Source organism: Haliotis cracherodii, unplaced genomic scaffold (assembly GCF_022045235.1).
Source record: "Haliotis cracherodii isolate W230 unplaced genomic scaffold, xgHalCrac1.p SCAF_1, whole genome shotgun sequence".
NCBI classification, from domain to species: Eukaryota; Metazoa; Mollusca; class Gastropoda; order Lepetellida; family Haliotidae; genus Haliotis; species Haliotis cracherodii.
The window spans coordinates 65965205-65987717 of record NW_027266264.1 but is presented as its reverse complement, the minus strand read 5'-3'; the positions used below and the strand labels follow the sequence as shown (position 1 = coordinate 65987717).

Here is a 22513-nt window from a genome sequence, read left to right as displayed (position 1 = left end):
CCTTTGCATGTGTTTGTGACGGGTGCCACCCGTGGGGCAGGATACGCTCACCTTTTCGCGGACACCTGGTATCATTACTATTTGATAGTGATGCATAGACACATGCTCATGATATAGTCGGATTTGTACAATCGACCCTGCTGAGATTTCTATTTGATATGGAAAGGGTTTTGTCGCTTTATTTACGTACGCGTCTACTACAAAACGGCGTCGGTATATGAGAGAAGAACAACGCAAGACAACACATATTTGTCGTGCGAAACTCTACGTAAACAAAAATCATGTGATATCTACGCATTATCTGCAGGCGGCGAACATAATATGTTTGACAACCATCTATACGTCAAAATCGAATATATGAATACCCCACTCATACACAGTATACTGATTTCGAGACGACCAGTCCTTATTTTAGCCCCTTGTCTTTTGGTATGACGCGCCGGTGATCGAATCCCCGAACTTCCGCGCTCTGGGCAGACGCACTATCCACTGGACAACAGAGGCGGTCTGCCTGACTTAAAGGCAATGTTTCTGTAATGTTTCTTGTAATGTGATACTTCACCCAATGTGTTGTTTGAAAACAAAGACGTTAGAATAATTGTAAAAAATGTCGCCAAGAACCTGTTTCGAGGAACAGGGCATCACAAATTCTCCCAGCAATGTTTGACTGTCCAGAGGTCATGATGACCTAGCATTGTAAACAGTCTACACCCTGAAATTAATACAATGAAATCGATAAGGTGGATGAGATTTCCAATCATATCGCCTGCGTAGGCTTAAACATAATTACATTGAATATTTACACTGTAATTTAATCAGTTCAAAGACATCGACAAGCACTACCGACAAAAAAGAAGAGAACTGTAATGAAGTCAGAGTGAAGTGTAATGCCGATGATGTCTGTACAATTAATTTGGGGCGTGTAGATCAATACCTGTTGTATCCATCTTGGGAGATATATGCACGACACCTTGATGCATACTGTTGATTAACTTGCGTATGGTTGCTTTTGGTATTGCCCGCCATTCCGCCTGAAGAGCTACCCCAGTATGACCACGTTGGTGGGTCTCTGACATACATTCTCCACCCGAGAACATTCCACAGGTACTCTTTGGGGGGCAAGTCAGGGATTAAGCGGGTCAGTCCAATGGCCGCGGATATACGGATCATAGTCAAGAATGGTTGCCTTGGTATTCCACTCGCCGCTACGTCGCCAAGAACGTTTTCTGCCATCTTTGAATCAGAAGTTAAGCCTTGATTCGCGTGTAAACGTAATGTAACGACATTAGCGCACAACCCGTCCCTTTTGTTGTCTATGCATACATTTTGGAAATCTAACCTGACCCATGTGTTTAACAAGCGAACCAAATCTGAGGTAATCAATTGTCCAATTGTGTCACTTCCAAGGACTGGGGCTCCGCTTACATTTGAGGTCGCAAAGAAGAATACTTATGTGGAGACATTGACGCAAGTCGTCCTAAATAGTCTGTCTGGGAATACCACAGAGGTGGAGCGGTCGTGTGCTTTCAGTACACAATACCAATATTAACAGTCCATGTAACGTAATCTGACAGCATCAAAACAGTAAAAGTACCATGCCCATATGCCACTACCTACGACAAGTTCCTTATATGTACACAGTAGAAGTACCATGCCCAGATGTGACAATGACAGGCATTTTATTTTACTGTCTTTTCTGAATTGCGACCAAATGGAGATTCAGACAAGGCAGAGTCGACGGAGAGAGGCTGTCACAACCGAGCTATAACACGTCATTTCCGGGAGCAGACAACAAGAACTGATGAAACATACTCGTTGGACCGAGCAGCATGTGAGTGTGGCTGATAGAATGACTTTTGGAACCTTAGTATGACAGCTTACAAAAATGAGTGGCAGCGAAAGGACAGCTTTGGTTTTATACACCACGGGGAGCCAAAAAGGCAATTTGAATATTCTCTGTTCGGTTGGCCGGGAGAATGATGCCATGCACTTTGAGAATGTCTCCCTGAACTTGGATTCATGCGTGTTTTAGTAGCATATTATTGTTTTCAAGCAAAGCACCTGGCTTTAAGTGAACCACGTGGTGATTCGGGGATAGAATGGGTCCCCAGCAACCTATGGTTGACACAGGCGACTTACATTTATAAGATGTCAGACTTGATTGCCTGCTCGTCGTCCTGCCCTGACGTCGTGAGACGTTGCTCATAATATCAACCACTGGTTTGGATGCCCATGCTTATTAACAGGCCGCCGTGGATAAAACAACATTTCATCACTCAATGGCCTCCTCAATGGCCTCCTCAGTGGCCTCCCACAGTGGAGGCCATACTACACAGTAGTTATGTGTCTCGAGGATCAACTTTGAACGTGTTTTGGTTTACCATGTGACGTTTAATTTTAATAAAACAAATCTCATTTCAGACACACGGGAAGCCCACTTATTGTCATTCTCACCAACAGCAACGGGAATAATAGATGTGCATGGACCTCCATCATAAATATTAAATGTCATGGGGGGTGTCGCGGCTCCGGGTGTTTAAACGCTGTCAGGCAGCTGCTGTAAATGCATGTTTCACGCTGTAAGATTACCTTCCATCGGTATCTGTGTCATAAAAGGTTCATACACACTTCCAGAAATATCTGGCCAACGGACGCTGTACAAGTTATGGCAAAGACAGAATGAGGCTAGGATTTGGAATGACAACTTGAATGTGGTATTTATTCAAACGGAAACGACCGACTGATGCAAAATGTGAAAAAAATACATCAGTATTAAGGATTATTCACGAGTAAATTGAGTCTTAAAATTAGAGATTAGGCTGCATTGAGGCAGCGATGGTTCTTGGGCGCTTTGTAACTGATCGGAATTTCCCTCGCCGTTGGTCATACGTTTGCTGATTTAGAAACCAATAAACCAATTTAGATGTTCATTATCTGGATAAAAACACATGACGTGAGAACAAAAGCTGTGCCGGATTGAGATACATGTAAGTGTGTCACTAATGGAGGAATCTTACTTAGCATAACATGTTTTAGAGAAGGACTCGTTTGATTGCAGTTACTATGCTGCTGGAAGGTAATTGATAATCAACAGGTCAAAAAGAATAAATATACGATCCAACGATTCAAATAAAAGCACAAAACAATGAATCAATGATCAATTGATGGATGGACGGATGGACGGATGAATGAGTGAGTGAGTGAGTGAGTGAGTTTGGTTTAGCGCCGTGAATATTAGTATTCCGGTTATATCACGGCGTGTTAGCTTACATCTTCTCGAAGCCTCGGGAAGATGGTAAGCGGATGTGGGAGAACAGCTGTAAGTAATGCATGTCTCAGAAGTTTACCACTTTGGTGAAGCGCTAGAGCACGGATATTGTGCTACAAATATAATCTGGGCGAACCGAGATTCGAACCCACGATCATACGTTTCTGCTGTGCCCAAGGAACAGAACTATGCACAACGAATTTCAGCGCCTTACACGACTGGGCCACTCGTGCGACCGATGGATTTAAGAGGCAGAAAGATAGAGTTAGTCAGTTTGGTTTTACGCCGCTTTTAGCAATATTCTGGCAATATCACGACGGGGACATCATGAAATGGGCTTCAGACATTGTACCCATTTGGGGGATAGATAGATAGATAGATAGATAGATAGTTAAATAGGCAGATAGATAGATAGATAGATACTCATTAGATAATTGACGTTGTTATGTTTAAAGAATGAATTCACCATATTAGTATGCTAAGACACATAAGTATGTTTAAAGCATCCCAAATCAAACAGTAATATTCAATGAAGATACAATTATGGACTCTTTAAGGGAAAAAGGTATTCATAAACATTTCCTAATACTTTACATAATTGCAAAACCACGTGGCAAGTGAACCTATAAACATTCCCCAGCACAGAGCCGGTAATCTGGCGCTACCTGGCCGTTATAGGTGTCAGCTGAGTTTTTATCACGCTAATTATGATATAATTTCATTACAGATATCCTGGAGAAACGCCGAATGAATCTAAACCCATTAGTTGTTTAATTGGAGAGACAGATGTAATGAGTGATTGACTGGTTAAATATCAGATGTGTGTGAAATACTGGCTACAATTGTATGATTGATGGCCAAACTGATGAACACAACGGTGGAAGTGGATTCAAGGAACACGTGCATTTGCAGGCTTCACAATTTACAGCTGAATTGAACGTAGAACGATTACGGTTATTTATGTTACGCGTTGAAGTCGTAATGGGTTTCACGTGTAACTTGTGCAATTTATTCATTAAATTGTTACCGAAACGCCCGGACGGAAATTTCTTGACAGGGCAAACTATTCGCTGTTCAAGAGTGGGTGTTACTGCTCTTTAAATGTATTTACATTGCCTGGTTCTTGAGGAGGATATATTTGTCCACATTAAACTCTGCTTTATAATTGAAATTTATAATTTAGGGTTTTAGTTAACTGATTTAAATCGAAAATACCAAAATAGTCCTTTCAATACACAAACTTTCCAGCTGCTTACATTGACAGAGCAGTGAAGCCGGGGAATCTGCGTGGGAGTCCGCACGACGGGAGATGAGCACATGAACAGTTGATCCGAGTACAAAGAGAGAAAACACATGAGCAGTTGATCCGAGTACAAAGGGCACACATGAGCACTTGATCCTAGTACAAAGAGAGATATCACATGAGCAGTTGATCCTAGTACAAAGAGAGATAACACATGAGCACTTGATCCTAGTACAAAGAGAGATAACACATGAGCAGTTGATCCAAGTACAAAGGGAGATAACACATGAGCAGTTGATCCTAGTACAAAGAGAGATAACACATGAGCACTTGATCCTAGTACAAAGAGAGATAACACATGAGCAGTTGATCCAAGTACAAAGGGAGATAACACATGAGCAGTTGATCCTAGTACAAAGAGCGATAACATATGAGCACTTGATCCGAGTACAAAGGGAGATAACACATGAGAAGTTGATCCGAGTACAAAGGGAGATATCACATGAGCAGGTGATCCGAGTACAAAGGGAGATAACACATTAGCAGTTGATCCGAGTACAAAGGGCACACATGAGCAGTTGATCCGAGTACAAAGGGAGGTAACACATGAGCAGTTGATCCCAGTACAAAGGGAGGTAACACATGAACAGTTGTTCCGAAGACAAAGGGAGATAACACATGAGCAGTTGTTCCGAAAACAAAGTGAGATAACACATGAGCAGTTGATCCAAGTACAAAGGGAGATAACACATGAACAGTTGATCCAAGTACAAATGGAGATAACACATGAACAGTTGTTCCGAAAACAAAGGGAGATAACACATGAGCAGTTGATCCGAGTACAAAGGGAGATAACACATGAGCAGGTGATCCAAGTACAAATGGAGATAACACATGAACAGTTGTTCCGAAAACAAAGTGAGATAACACATGAGCAGTTGATCCGAGTACAAAGGGAGATAACACATGAGCATTTGATCCAAGTACAAAGGGAGATAACACATGAGCAGTTGATCCAAGTATAAAGGGAGATAACACATGAACAGTTGTTCCGAAAACAAAGGGAGATAACACATGAGCAGTAAATCCGAGTACAAAGGGAGATAACACATGAGCAGTAAATCCGAGTACAAAGGGAGATAACACATGAGCAGTAAATCCGAGTACAAAGGGAGATAACACATGAGCATTTGATCCGAGTACAAAGGGAGATAACACATGAGCAGTTGATCCAAGTAAAAAGGGAGATAACACATGAACAGTTGTTCCGAAAACAAAGGGAGATAACACATGAGCAGTAAATCCGAGTACAAAGGGAGATAACACATGAGCAGTAAATCCGAGTACAAAGGGAGATAACACATGAGCAGTAAATACGAGTACAAAGGGAGATAAAACATGAACACAATATATCTCTGATCCAAATGAACACACCACTGTGAAAGCCGATGTTTGTTGCAAATTCTTAACATCACCTTATCAAGCCGAAATAAATCTTAATTTTTATCCACAAGATTATTGACATCAAATTTAATCCCTACAAAGCACATCGTTACATACTTTACCGTTACACAATGGAGAAACTCTTGTTGACGTTATATAAACATCATTGTTGACGTAATACAAACATCATTGTTGACGTAATACAAACATCGTGGCCATATGTGATTACGTACGGTAGATGGTGTCTTGCCATAAAACAACATACCTCTGTAAACGCCACATTATGCTATACTCATAGCCTTGAGCCGCCGTGATATTGCTGGGATATTGCTAAACGCGGCGTAAAACCTTACTCACTCACTCATAGCCGTGAGTGAGTACAGTTCGGTTCTGTTAGCGTCATGTGCGCGCTGTTACCAACTAGGCACGGATCTCTACAAGCCAATACTACTTCTTCCCTTTTGCACTGTATACATACATGTATACGTACACGGTGTTATAAAATAAACAAATAAATATATCTGTGTATGTATCACACTGCCATATCAACTCGATCTGGGGTGTTGGGCCTCGCTTAGTTGTTAAAGTGGATAGGGATACGATACCAAGCATCTGCCAAGTCAGTGAGCCTGACCGCCCAATCCCGTTAGCCGCTTCTTACGATAAGCATAGTCGCTGTGTAACACGTGATACATATATTGTTTCAAGGCAGATGCCGAGTACAAGACACATCAGTGGCCCTCAACGTTTATTACCGATATGTCTCTCAAGTTACTCTGTCCATGTACAGCTACACGTAACATATCCCACTCAGTCCAATTTTCTATCTTTCCACAACGCGTTATCGTTGTTGATGTCTGCTTGATTGCTTAGAAGCCAGATGGGACGTGCCCTGAAGATGGAGGCTGGGATACATGTATAGACAACGTGGAGTAAAACGCCAAGGTCATCTGTTGGAACACGGCAGCTCATGTTAATATTTTGATTCCTTAAGTTCCCTACTAATTCATTGAATGATAAACGTTTAAGAAGCCCCATCGAGCCAGTTGGATGCCTTAGGGTCATTGTTTGAATGAATCCTTTAGGGTTCTTTTTTTGCAATGGAACGCCGTCAACTACAATGTGATCATATAAGTGACTATGGCCTCGCTTTTGTAAAGAATATATGTGTAGGACATCATGTAGACTGTAACATGGGGTGAGTGACAGAAACAAACACATCGTTTAATTTCATAAAGCATTTTCGGATTTTCTCTTTTAAATCTGTAACTTGTTTACGTCAGGTAAACAGAAAAACGCCATGTGTGGACCTGTGCTGTTTTAGAGGGTAGTTAAGATGAAGAGGTTCAGGGCCCAGGCCGGCTTAAGATAAACAAATCCAACAATGTCGATCTACCTGGAACATCCACAAGGATTCATGGTATTCTACCTTATCATTCTCCATCTTCCTGGTATCGCTTCTTCCGATGTGTGTCTCCCAAGCGGCCAGCTTGTCGATTAAACGTGGAGGACTAACTACATAAATGAGGTATGGGAAAAACACATGGTGGAGATTGAGTAGCTTAACATGTTCAAATCTGAACCCCAAACCAGGAAAAGATAAGAGTACTGAGATGTCACAGAATAGACTCGCTGTTACTTTGCTTCGTGAAACAAGATGCTGGCAGTAATCGTTCATGCCAGATTCCGACAGCATTGGCGCCGAGATGCGAGATATTCCGAATGTTGTCACTTGGTGCTTGATATTCCCAAAACTAGATGCTAGGTACATGTATGCCGAGTGCATTGACTAGATGCAAGATATGCCGAGCGTATTGGCGCCTAGATGCTAGATGTTTGTTTTTTTCATGTTGTTTAACGCCACATTCAGCAATTTTCCAACTTATGACGGCGGTCTGAAAATAATCGAGTCTGGACCACACAATCCAGTGATTGACATGAGCATCGACCCATTCAATTGGGATATGACGACTTGCATCAATCAATTCAGCGAACCTGACCACCTGATCCCGTTAGTCGCCTCTAGCTTACGACAAGCAGAGTCGACTTTTACGGCAAACAGGGGTTGCTGAATACCTATTTTACCCCGGGTCTTCACGGGTCGCGAGATTTTCTGAGTGCATTGACTAGATGTTATTATATGTTTGTTGCCTTGCTGCTAGATATTCTGAATGTATTCACTATATAAACCGAGTGCATTAACTAGATGCGAGATATTCCGAGTGTATTCATAGACTATATGCTAGATATTCTGAATGAAGTGCCTAGATGCTACTAGTAACTTTTCGGAAAGTATTCACTGCTGAATGTTGACTGTAATCTCTCAACATAATAACACAAATGATATGAGGCCAATCTCTGAAGTAGGTGCTATTGCAAAAAATCCAAACAACTAAAAAACAATAATAAAAATTATTATCTTTGTTATACTACGATTATTGCTCTGCTGACTTTCCAAACAAATACCTGACCTTGGCTGGTTCCACAAAGACACGATTAATTTCCCCCTGTTTCCCAATAGTGCTCATCGCGCCAGTAGACGGGCACCTGGCGTGGAATGGGCCGATGTGACTGTCTCGGCGGAAAGGACAGGGAACTGTAATCATACAGCTCTGTCAGAAGACATTCCCCACCCGGGTCCTCTGTGATGAACTTACAGCACGTGGTTCCCTGTATCAAACGCCATGACCTTACAACTTTACTCTGTCATCCGTTTCCTTATCCATAACATCGTGTCTAGTCTATTTTTAGAGAACCTACAGCAAAGCAGATGAATATCATCTGTATTTGTGTCTGCCGCCTGTGACATGTCTTGTGAATTAACTGCGTGGGAGTCGGACGTCAGATACTCAGCAGTTTCATCAATGAAAGATAAATCGAGGTCACTTTTACTTGTATTGTAACTCTAGGCTATACATCTCAATTTCACACAGGGTCCAATTTCTTTCAGACTGGGGACATAGTAGACGGAGACCCTTTACATGTCGGTTCGTCTACCTGTCTAGTCTGTCCAGACGGTATGAGAACCTGTCTAGTCTGTCCAAAAGGTATGAGGACTGTTGGGGGCCAATGGGTCTTCTGTTCTCGTTTTCGGTACCGCAAATTCTCACTTCCGGTCTCTACGATAAAGGGGGGCTACTCTCTTTAACCACACTTCAGACCACATGACAAGTTAGCCTTTGAAGAATAATTTTTGCCACCAATGTCTCATGAGTGCATAAATTCTTTAACTGAGAACATATTCTTTTGTAAGACATTTTATCCTGCCAGACAGTTCAGATAATATCGGAGGCAGTCGGAGCGAGTTTAAGTGACAAAACCTGTAATTTTACTGAATGAATTGACTGTCGAAATTAGCGCAACACAATTGTTGTAAACTCTCCCACAGGCCGAAGGCATTTCGTTTATTAAAAACCCAGACTGGGCTGAGGTGTTACTGACAAGAAACGAACTGCAGTAAATCTGTGATTGTTGATGAGCTTGTTCTCGGTTAGTATTGATTTTTAGCATTGGATGTAAATAGTACTGCAACATAACGGCAAAGAAAACAATACTTTTCATGTCTAGCCTAGGCCGAACACAGCTATTTGAACCAAGCAATTAATACCTTACAGGTCCCTCATTTGTCACTACCTGCTGTTTTCCGATACACTATTCCGTACGGCACCCGTCCTCACTCAGACGAACATACTGCTCCAGTTTCATGTACATTCAATTTTCACTAGCGGTGTCCAGTCTTTGACAAAATTACATATATTCCCTGTTGAAGTAACCTAATCTATATGCTCAACAACTGTGTAGCCATGCTCCGATGATAGGCGACATCGCGTTAAATTAAATTCCAGTAAAACCTGCCCCTCTTGGGTTTAGCATGGGTTCTGAAAATAACCATCTAAATATATGACATCCGTTACACGGTCTGAGTTATTCCTAACTTCGGTTCTTTTACACAGCAGGTGGATGGGATGAAAACTAGTGTCTCCCTGGGTGTTTCATTGGATTAATTAAAACACGTAGATTGGTGATCTGGCTTATATCATCCACTTGTTAGAAATTGTTTAGAAATTGTTTAGAAATTGTTTAGAAATTTAAGAGCTGATGCAAATATTTGCATATTTTGAATATCAAATGCCATTCATAGTCATATTCAAAACTGTAAACGATTGTAACACATACGAAATTTAAATCGTTTCATCGTCCATCGAAATTAATATAATTATACATTGTGATTTAATCCGATTAACAAGGCACGAATAAGTTTGGTTATTCAACTGATGTTAACTGACACAGCTGAGCACTGGAGCTCTTCTTCTCCCTCTCAAAGCAACATAACAGCCCGCTTGTTCATCCTATCTATGTATTGTCGTATTAGATGAGTTCAATCCTCAATGTCCTCATATGACATTAGGCGTATCTCACTCCTTACATTGTCTGCTCAAACAATGATTTAATGTCTTCTTATTTATTTTTATGTTGATTAATAAAGAAACGCTGACAGATGACAACACTAGCGTCGTAGTTTGGCTAATAATAAACTAGAGTCCGTCTTCGAGGACAATCATGAACGCTAAGAGGTTGACGGAATCACTTCTTTCCGTTGATAGATAGCGTAGATTAGCATGAAATATCGACTATTTAGTCAGAAGGAAAGGGCTATCAGCCTTTGATCAAGGCATAATGACAATATCTCTGATGAGGGCTTCTGGCTGTTATTATTTACCGCGACATTCCTGTGTATTAAACATAGTCAAGGTCTTGTAATAAAGTCTATGTGATGTGGGAACAAGGTACATGTATGGAGCGACGTTGTTGTAAAGACGTTATACAATTTAACATGGCAGTGTGTTATATCAAAGTAAATGAATTCTAGGAAGTTAACTTATATCACAGTAAATGGATTCTTGAAACTCCACGGTGTGTTATATCACAGTAAATAAATTCTAGAAAGGTTACCTCGCATAGTGTTATTCCTCAGTAAATGGATTCTAGAGAATTAACTTATATCATAGTAAATGGATTCTTGAAATTTAACTTCACAGTGTGTTATATCATAGTAGATGGAATCTGGAAAGTTAAATTCACAATGTTTATTCCTTAGTAGATGGATTCTAGAAAGTAAACTTATATCAAAGTAAATAGATTCTTGAAACTGAACTCCAAAGTGTGTTATATCATAGTAAATGGAATCTGGAAAGTTAACTTCACAATGTTTATTCCTTAGTAAATGAATTCTAGAAAGTTAACTTATATCAAAGTAAAAGGATTCTTGAAACTTAACATCATAGAAAATGAAATTCTATAAAGTTAACTTATATCATAGTAAAGGTTTTTCTTGAAAGTGAACTCCATAGTGTGTTATATCGCAATAACTAAAGTTTCGTTGAGTTCATTGTAATTCCTGCATTCTGGTTAGCTGAACTGGTCACATGTTCATTGCATTCATTTCCTAATGAAAGTAAAGAAGTAAGCCACGCCCACCGAGGCGGACTACTTTTATTACTATGGAATGTCGTGGAATCCAAATATTACTGTCGAGTGAATTCCCTTTCTGCTTACGTGTATCGTCATGCTCAGGACATTTAGCGACATTCGTGCGTATTCATTGTCCAAACCACCCTTTGAGCCCGAAGGCCGAGAAAGAAATTCAACGAAACAGCAAACGTGCAATCAGGTTCGCTCGCCTGTCTTTATTCCGCTCGCCTCGGTTCCACAAATTTCATGTCACAGGGTTTCATTTCTAACCCGCACTTTTCTAACTGTGCCCTCTCGTTCTCAGGGAATTAATGTTTGAATCTGGTGGTAACAGCCCATGTCATTTGAATGCCTATCCCGCCCTCTCCCGGGCATATTTGTTCCGGTTCTTTACAGTCTGACAGTCGCCTCTTTCTTTGAATGCCAGGTCCTATGAACTTCGTTTTGATCCTACTCTCCGTTGATTGACTAGTGACTTTGTAGATGTGTCAAATTATGGGCATTGATTAAACAATCATGTGATTCATGTCTTGCCACAGTATATATTCCGACACCTGGAATGTTTATAAATCTCGTCCCTTTTGTCTGCTTTGAAATAAACAAATGTTTTTTGGGGTTACACTATTGTAGATACAATGTAGCACATGTTTTCGTTGATGCGGACGCGGATTCATTGCACATCGGATTTTCGATTCATACCTCAATGAACCGAAACAAATCCAATCCTTAAATCCAAACGTCAATCCTTAAGTAAATGGATTCTTGAAAGTTAACTTATATCATAGTAAATGGGTTCTGGAAAGTTAACTTATTTCATAATAAATGGTTTCATGAAAGTTAACTTATATCATAGTAAATGGTTTCATGAAAGTTAACTTATTTCATAATAAATGGTTTCATGAAAGTTAACTTATATCATAGTAAATGGGTTCATGGAAGTTAACTTATAACATAGTAAATGGGTTCTTGAAAGTTAACGTATATCATAGTAAAACTCCACAGCGTGTAGTATAAGAGTAAATACGTTCTAGAAAGTTAACTTCACAGTGTGTTTTATCACAATGAATGATTTCTGGAAAGTTAACTTCACCGTGTGTTATATCATAGTAAATGAATTATGTGTGTTAGAGTAAATGATGAATGGATTCTAGTAAGTATACATTTCAATGCAGTCTGAAGCCTGTTGTTGTCCGTTGTAGTCCGTCTGGCGGTGTGAGCCCTGTTAAAACCTCGTCATGTGTAAAAAGGCGGCACTTGACATCGCCAACGCATTAGTGAATAACAAGAAATGATATAATTATTTCAGGAATCTGATTATAATGAAACAACGTCAACTACAACGTTGTCAAATAAATGATTTTCATAAGAAACCCAAGTTTATTTTAATTTTAACGGCAATGCAATTGCATCTGTTTTAGTGTTTATATTTAACAGTCGAGGGGAGACAACCCTGACTGTCAAATTCGATAATGCTGTAAGCGGTATTTGTTTTTTTATTGTCGCAAGGGACACGTCACAGGCGCCAAACGTAAAAAGCAAGCTACATTGGTGATTTTATGTTTTCAATTAAACATTTGTCATTATCAAATGATTTTTCAGGAATAGTTTGCTTTCTGTTTCCAGCCAGTATAACACTGGCGCTGGATTTCTTGTTGGTTGGCATTTAAGACAATTTTTTTGTCCGTGTACTACTAGCCTATCAACCAAGGATCGGATGATGGAGTTTAAATGACAATCAAAACGTGAACCGTAATTACATAAGTGATATTAAGTGAACATATATGTGCCAGGTGCAATTATGCAGTGATTTAGTGACAATATTTTGGTTATATCACGGAGCGTCAACTTAAAAGGAGAGAAGTCCGAAGCGATGTTGGCTGTTGACGTTTTTACCACTTGTTCAACCCTGCGAATACTGATATGGTGCTAACAGACCAAGGGTCATAATCGTGGAGGACTGGCATTGGAATCTACTTCCAGCTGATCCTGACAGCTAAGGAAGGCATCTTTGCACATATAACACGTTGTCGTAAGGACTCTCAGTACAGTTTATATACCAGTTAAGAGGGGTGGCCGAAAACTTCTGAGCCTAACTACGAAGGCTGTATAATACACTATTAACCGTGTGCATGCATTAAATACAGTACTATCCATGCTTACGTGCTGCATTTAACAGAACAGAACCAGGCAGCATATTTCTGCAGGCATCAAATTAACAAGCCATTATCTCTTAATGAAAATGGACAAAACTGTATCAAGTATCTTCAACTGAAAGAGATAACTCCAACAGCTATTCAACGCTACATGGTTTCAACTTATTGGGACTGATGCTTCTTCCTTTGCCAGTGTTTAGAGATTCGGCAGCGGAATTCAAGAGGGGAACAGAGTCCCTCGGAGATGATCCAAGATCAGGTAGACGTTCAAATGCCACCGAGGAAAATGTTAATAAAATAATGATGTGATTAATGAGGATCGACGACTCAGCACACGCCACATAGCTAATACAGTTGGCATCTCTCGTGAGGGAACAGTCTGGGAAACTGGACATGACAAGGTTTTCAGCGCGCTGGGGTTTGAATGTCTCATCAGAAACGCTCCAGGGTCATCATTTCTCGTCAGAATCTACGTCGTTTTGAAGCAGACCCAGCTGACTTGTCACGGTGGATGGGTCCTGGGCTCATCGGCCAGAGACTAAACAACAGTCAGTGGGAACATCTAACGCAAAGTCTTTCCATCAATTTGCAAGGTGATGAATTCGGTTTTCTCGGATATCTGAAAAATCCTACTGTTTGACTACCTCCCGAAGGTTGAGACCATTATATGGTCAATATTATGCTAATATGCTTAGGTACCTGCGTGAGAATATCAAGACTAAAGGTCACTGAAGGTGTGTTCCTCCACCAGGACAGCACGTACACATATGCACAAGGCAGTTGCCACTGCAATGCATGACTGTGGCTTTGAACGCGTTGAACATCCTCCGTATTCACAGATTTGGCACCATCATATTTCCACCTCTATCCAAGCTTGAAAAAATTGCTTTTGAGGACCCTTTCCATCACCAGAAAGCCTTTTACACCAGTGGGATCCAGCCCAGGCGCAGTTGGCAGAAGTGAGGTTGTGTTGAAAAATAATTACAAACCGACTCCATGAAGCAGTCTATCATACTTAGGCTCCGTACATTTCTGCCACCCCTCGTATATAATACACGCACGGAACTAAATGGAACAGTGTCCATACAAAATGGTCATGGACTTGCACGCTATTGGGCACGATATTATAAGAGAAAAAAACAGCCATTTGTGTTCTCTACTGATACGTGTTCTCAGATTGTTTTAAGATTTAGTAGGAAACGAAATGACACGACGAGTTAATGGTACAATATTGCTTTATAAATATGATTATATCCAATTTGGAGAATGAATTTATGATATATGTTTTCCATTAAAGTATGAAAAAGCTTGCAAAATTAATGCTCAAGAAGAAATGACCCAGTCGCTGCAGCTGTTCATCACAGCTGGGCGGACCACTTGCTCAGCTGCAATGACTTAATCTGCTTCGATTTCAGCTTGTCCAACTGTTGAAGTTTGTGACTACCTACATGTGTACAGCGAAACCTCGTTACTCCGGAACCCGCTCATCCGGAAACCACGCCTTTTGTCTTTCCGAGTGAGTGAGTTTGATGTTACGCCGCTTTTAGCAATATACAAGCAATATCACGGCGGGGGACACCAGAAATGGGCTTCACACTTGTCTTTACGAAACGTGAATCCAGCGTGGAGGGTGCAATTTTTACGGTGGGATGGGGTGTTGGAGGGTTGTTTTAATTTGAAACTCATCAAGCAATAATGCCTTATCCTGTTTAATTGGCTTCATGGCCCTATTGGCTTCCACCTATGTGTTCTCTGTACATCGTGTTGTGACAATAGTATCCTTCTGTTGTCAACACTTACCCATGTTATCCCACACATGTATGCAATTGTTGATACTGTTAATCCCACTCATGTGTGCAATTGTTGTTACTGTTAATCCTCCACCGTTAATCCTCCTTCTACTATATACATTCAGTCCTGCTTGACAATGGTATAGGGATCTATACCGAAACGTCGCTTTTTACAGTATTAAAGAAGTTGCCATCAATAAAATTGTGTCTACCATGTCATGGATAATTGCATCCTGAACCCTCACCCAAAGCCTATTCCAGATTCGCTCTGCTTATGATCCTTGGCTCGTCAGCACCATACCCGTGCTGGTAAACGTCTGCGACCTCCATCACTTCCCCACCAGGTTATTCTGATACACCGTGAGATACTGTCCAAAGCAGCGTTAAACCAAACTCACGTACTCCTCCATAACGCGTCATAAGAAAAGGGAGGTAATGTCAAGGAGAGGTAACTCAAGTGTCCCCATTAGGTCTGAATCGTCATGAAAACTGAATACGCTAAAGGAATTGTTCCCGAGGTATTACGCCCTCAGGGCTACGTCGTGTACCTACTTCGATCCGAGTTCAGGGTTTGAGGATCACTTCTATTCTGAGTAAAGGTTTCCGATAGAAATTTCCTGTCAACAAGTCTGACTCGCTAACTGGAATACTAGCGGGGAGTAGAAGGAATGAATCCATTACATGCATCAAAGCAAAGTTTGTAATTAATGAGAATGTTGCGTTCCTTTCTACATTGGTTTCGCGACCAACGCTGGTGACCGCATGAACTGAACGAACGCGGCCACGATAGACAAACAAATCCGTCTGAAGGATTCGCGATTGCGATAGGAAATCCCTTCTGCATCACGTGATCAGCTATTTCTCAACTGATAACTTTGTATGGATCCTCGTCTATTTCAAAGCTATTTAGAAACAAATAGACAGAGAATCTCTTCCGAGACCAAATATATCAAGACGAGTTGATAATAATATTCTTTGCTTGCAGAGGAAATCTTCACTTTTATCAACGCGTATTGATGGATTTGAACTTGGAAGACACGAGGGTGAAATTCTATTTATCATCCCTAATCGTTTTGCCACCTTTTCCAGTTTGTTTACAGTAATAACCAGTGTCTTAAGTGTGAACAATACATACACTCTGCAATATTCCAGCTGTATGAGGCGGTCTGTAAATAATCGAGTCTGGACCAGAAAATCCAGTGCTTGACATCATGATCAACGATCTACGCTGTTGGGATACGCTGACATACACAATCAAGTTAGCAAGCCCAACCACCAAATCCCGTTAGTCGCCTTTTACGGTAAGAGACGACTATACGGCAAATAAAAACACATCGACAACAACATCTGCACAGAAATATCTAAATGAGCGATAACCGTCGTAATACTAATTACACCATCAGCATTTTATAATAGTATCTAGCGCAACAGGATAATCACGTCATTCCCTAGATGGAGTCTAGTTAAGTTAAGAAGATATTTCTCACTGGTGTGTTCCGAAGGCATTGGAAACCTCCAGAAACGTTATTTATCCGAAGTAATATACTGAATCAAAATAACTTCCCAGGCGATGTCGGCCATTCATACAATTTTTTAATTCTAACAAGAGATCGCTCAAGTTTAGTAATTCACGGGACACCATTACTTAAATCTACTCATCAGTACAAATGGGTTGTTAGGCGAATCTGAGTCCAGAGCGTTAGATTTCGCAACGATTAATCATTTACGAATATACCACTTCCGATGTTGCAACGAATAAGTGTCAAACGAAGAGATTAGGCCTGCAATAAATGTGTTCCAACTATTAGCAGATACCATACAATCAGTAGCATCAAATGACAATCTACGGCCACACTGGTCTCACGTGTCTCTCGGAATTACTACAACCCAAATTTAGTACTTTTCTAAATCTGTAATCGGATTACACACATCGTCAATCAAACTGCGACATAATCTATGTAAAATCTACATAGTGAATGTCCTCACTGGTTGCTTCAATAGCCATGGCAGCAAAAAAGAATTAACATGCATTTATTTCAGGGCTTCAAGGGGAAAAAAAATGAAACTAGAACGCCCCAAAAATGTTAATAACATATTCGTCATGAACATATATTCTCGCCCAAGAGATCATTCAGTGGTTAACGAAATATACACATGTGGCTACGGCGTCCAACTGTAATTAGATAGATGTATTTATTGTATGTATTATAAACAAACTTCGCTGCAAACACACCTAACAGATTGTCCCTATTCTGTGAATAGGATCCGTTAAGCTAAAGTATTCACATTACTGCATGCCAGCGTAATCCTTCATAAAAGCGTGATATTACAAAAAAAAATTCAAAGGGGCGTTAAATCCCATTCTTATTCACTCCCCTTGCGTATTTTCACATTTTCTCTGATAAGGCCCCTATGGGCTTTGTGGAACGGGGCCCAGGCTCATAGTGTTTCAGCTTAAGCTCATTCAAGCACACACATGCTATCGCGCACTGGTTTCCCAGGCTCAATAAAGCTCATGCTAGCACGCACTGGTTTCCAAGGCTCACTAAAGCTCATGCTATTACGCACTGGTTTCCCAGGCTCAATAAAGCTCATGATATGCGCGCACTGGTTACCCAGGCTAAATAAAGCTCATGCTAGCACGCACTGGTTTCCCAGGCTCACTAAAGCTCACGCTAGCACGCACTGGTTTCCCATGCTCACTAAAGCTCATGCTATCACGCACTGGTTTCCTAGGCTCACTAAAGCTCATGCTATCACGCACTGGTTTCCGAGGCTCACTCAAGCTCATGCTATCACGCACTGGTTTCCCAGGCTCGCTGAAGCTGTTGCTGTCATGCACTCTCGATTATGTGCAGGCCTCCGTGATTGGTGGAATAGTTCTTACTGCGCCTTAAAACAGTATTCGCTCACTCGTTCATGACTTATTCATGAATTAACAGCAACAATAGTTCCCCCTCTTTTCAACAACAACCAAGAACCAGTTGATAAATCCGTGTTTTCGTCAAACGCCGAAAGATAAAATATTAAAACACCGTTTGACGAAGCACGCAAGACCTAGTCTGCAGCCCTGAGAGTGTTTCCACGCCTGCATGTATGTAGCCTACACACTGTTCATATATAGTCTTACCTCCAGTAATTACGTTTTTCCAGTTCACCTTGAGTTCTAATCAAGAAGTCTTATGCCCTTGCATTTTGCTGCCCTCTAGGGACTTACATTTCTTAACCACCCCACTGTGATTGGAATACGGCTAAGTCAGCATATCCCAAAATGTTCCCATTTTTATCGCAAGATAAGAAGACCCTGCAGGATTGAAAAGTAAGTATAAATTGTTGAACCAGTCACATAATTATATTGATTCGCTCGCTGATACATATACTTCTATATTTACCATTTTAGATTTGTTTTGGATAAAACATATAACATTATCTCGACAGATTTATATTTCATATTCAAAACATACATGTGTTTGGACCAGCTGAATATCACTGCTTTAAAAGCCTTTCATATAAACATTTACAGTAGTTCCCTGCCAGAAGTCGAGTCGAAAGCACAACGTATATCCTACTGATATACACAACCTCATTCCCCGCCACGCGATAAGTGAAATCACCAACTGCCATGTCAGTTCCAGCCAGGTTCTGTAAAATTCAAATGATGATACACCAACAGATAGCAGTTCCAGACTGATGAAAGAGTACCCATAAATCTTGCCCCTATAATGGGCGAAGCCAGATGTGCTGCACAGTCCGGTACCGTTGCGTTCTTTATTATATGCTAAAGTATGGTTATTTTGACAACGCATACACGTATTACAAGAACAATGGACAAGGATAAGCACTGACGATCATTCAACTCCGAATGACTGGATCTGATCGTGTAGACAGTAATTTGATTATGAAAAGCTAGATGATTGAAGACTTGAAAAAATGGACGCCAGAGCTCTAAATACGTGTAGATATACAGGCAGCGTCAGCAGTTTCCCTAATAACATTCGCGTGTTTCGCTAAATCGCTATGTCTCCTGTATTTGATAACGCTTCTCTGATGCTGCAGGCACTGACAATATATGTATATGTGAACCAGGTATTCAGAAGTCATAATCACGCCAGCCGGTACTACAGTGTTTATACTTCATTAGGTGCGCGATAGTGTGCAAGAGTGACATCAAACGAATCCTGTTTCCTAATGGAATTATGACATCAAATGATGCCCCATTAGAAATCAAACACACTTCAGAGACACAACAGTAACTTTTAAATTCCTTCTCAACACCCAAGTGACAACGGACATCCGGAGTTAATCGCATGGATATTGGTTAGATCATAGCGTTTCAGGTTCAGAAGGGGGTAGAGGCCAGAGACACTTATGTTTTCAAGGTATGGAAGTTGTTGTTTTTTCAACCAGGAAAAGCCGTTCTTTTTGGCATCCATAATGCCTGAAGAGGTTCTGTTTACTGGCGATACTCATAGTTTATACTCGGACCCGTTTTGTTTCTGAAAGATCAGCCCCACACCCACCCCACACCCACCCCACACCCCTTCACACACCAGCACATCTAAATCGTCGTCCCCTCTCCACACCACCGAGCTTGAAATAATGACTCATCAAACGCAAGGCGTCTAAGTTGTATTGCACATCCGTCATTGTTCATTGTTCATTAATAGACAAGAATGCCATTTCTTTCTTTCAAAGAGGTATTTTATCCATATAAAAAACAATAATATTGTTGTAAAACACCGTAATATTTCTGTGTAAACCAACCACGATATCAAAGTAAGGTTTCCTTTGTGTGGCATTAACCCATAAACCTTTAGCCTGTAAAAAACATGTATATCCAATGCGCATGCTAATTTGTACAAGTTTAACAAATCACTTACCTAGTTCACCGCAGTGTCTCCATACACCGAGAATGGTAACTTTCCCACTATCTACATCCAGCAGCTACAGACAACCTACTTGTTGACCAGTTGAACACTGCGAACTCCGGCCAACCTACAACAAAACGTGTCCAGTCAATATCTTCAACACCTTGCTTGTCAGCTGCCAGCGAGATCGCCCAGAGCTATTATGTGAAGAATTTCAATACCAAAACGCACCAGTCTCCGCTCGAGCCGTATTCTAAGAGAGGTGCCTGGCGCCCTGGAATCGCCTGATTGTAATTCTACTCTACAGCACCACACTGACTATTGGGGTGATATGGCCGGGTCCTTGAATTCTGGATATATTTAATGATAGAACAAATGTGGTCAATATTGTAACAATGGCGGTCGAGTGAGGCCGGCTTCTCATTGAACGTACATGGTTTCTATATTGGCAGTGTATTCAATATCCCTGCGTACTCATAACGATTTCAGATAGGGGACTTCTAAAGTACTTTAACAAGAATAAACTCCTAACAATGGCATAACAATGTCCTATTGAGGTGTAAGAATGAACACTCAAGGTTAAGCGTTAAAGCCACTTGGAGGTGACAGTAAAAGAGCTCATAGTATGTATGTGGTCATGCAGAAACGCTAATAATGATGCTGGAAAACAATGCCTCGAGTTTGAGCTGGTGAGATGTTTGGGCATATGCACACACCTTATGGCGCTTGTTGTATTGTGTCGGACTGTCTACCAGGTGGTAAAAACAATTTCATTACATACAGTATGTCTTGTAAACATGATACTTATGCCGTGCCATGTGATCAAATACTGAATACACTGAACATTGGTAATTACAGGTAAATTCATTCAAGCATTCGAGGCCTTAGTAAAACGTTCACAATGTTTTATGGTTGACATGTGGAGGACATTTCCAAACTTTGACGCATAAGTGACCAAAATAACGTCCGATACAATCCCCTACTTTAACCATATGTTACCGTGTTTGTTCAGGTGAACACTTGACTTGCCTTTGCATGTGTTTGTGACGGCTGCTACCGAGGGGACAGGTCACGGTCACATTTTCGCGAAAACCTGGTACCATTACCATTTGATAGTGATTCATAAAGTTATGCTTACAGATAGAGTCGACAGTGCTTTCATTAGAGATTCCAACAGCAAGTAGTACCCATGTCTGATAATTAATATATGCATAGAATTCAGTTATAAATGTATGCATAGAATTTGGATATAAATGTATGCATAGAATTTGGTTATAAATGTATACATATAATCCGGTTATACATGTATACATAGAATCTGGTTATACATGTATACATGATAGAATTTGGTTTTAAATGTATACATAGAATTTGGTAATAAATGTATACATAGAATCTGGTTATACATGTATACATAGACTCTGGTTATAAATGTATACATAGAATCTGGTTATACATGTAATATAGAATCTGGTTATACATTATGATGTATGCATAGAACCTGAAGTTATGAATCCTTTAATTAACTGATTTTGCGAACTAACGGTACAATGTTGAATTCTTTGTAATTGAAAGATATACCCTCATGTAGATAATGTAGTGGAATCTAATCACCGTCTCTAATTATTTGCTATTGTTTGCTTCTGGACAAGGCAAACATTGGCAGAAGTAAAGTTAATATTTTGTTATGTTTTCGGAGGAAGGTTTTTACATTTTTTGTTTTTTGATGTATTACTTTTGGGAATGATTCCTTTTATAACACTGATTTTGCTCATTTCTAAAACATAAAATCAACTTGACGTTAACACTCAGTTCCACAAGAACACAATTTTTACAAAATAACTTTAATTTCACCGTCCAATGGATTCACTCGGTGAAAGTAAAAGACACATATTTTCTAATTCGATCCGAAAAGTTAAATTAGAAAAACAATATAACTTATTCTATTCACTCTCAATATGACCGCGAGAGATATTTTTAGGACACCAGTGTGACGTCAGGCATTAGGCTTCTTTTTACAGGTTGTAAAAATGGAACATCGTCAATTAAATTCACGGAAAGCAGATGGTTACATTCATCCCCAAGTGAACTAAACACTAAATGCCTTTGAAGACTCGGCGGTCGACCAGCTATTTAGACAGAGCGTTGAAGAAACGCCATCTCAGTTGGCACATGGCTTCCCATCTCACAGCAGGCCAGTGCGGATAAATACTCCCCGAAATCCCCAGGGTTCGCACATGTTCTTCCAGCGGAAAATTGGTCCTAGAATGACTCTG

At 40.4% G+C, this 22513-nt stretch overlaps 1 pseudogene; it reads right to left on the bottom strand.

Moving 5' to 3' along the window:
- LOC139458641 (cAMP-dependent protein kinase type II regulatory subunit pseudogene) overlaps window positions 1–22513 on the bottom strand; it is a 129985-nt pseudogene that overhangs the window by 60879 nt on the left and 46593 nt on the right.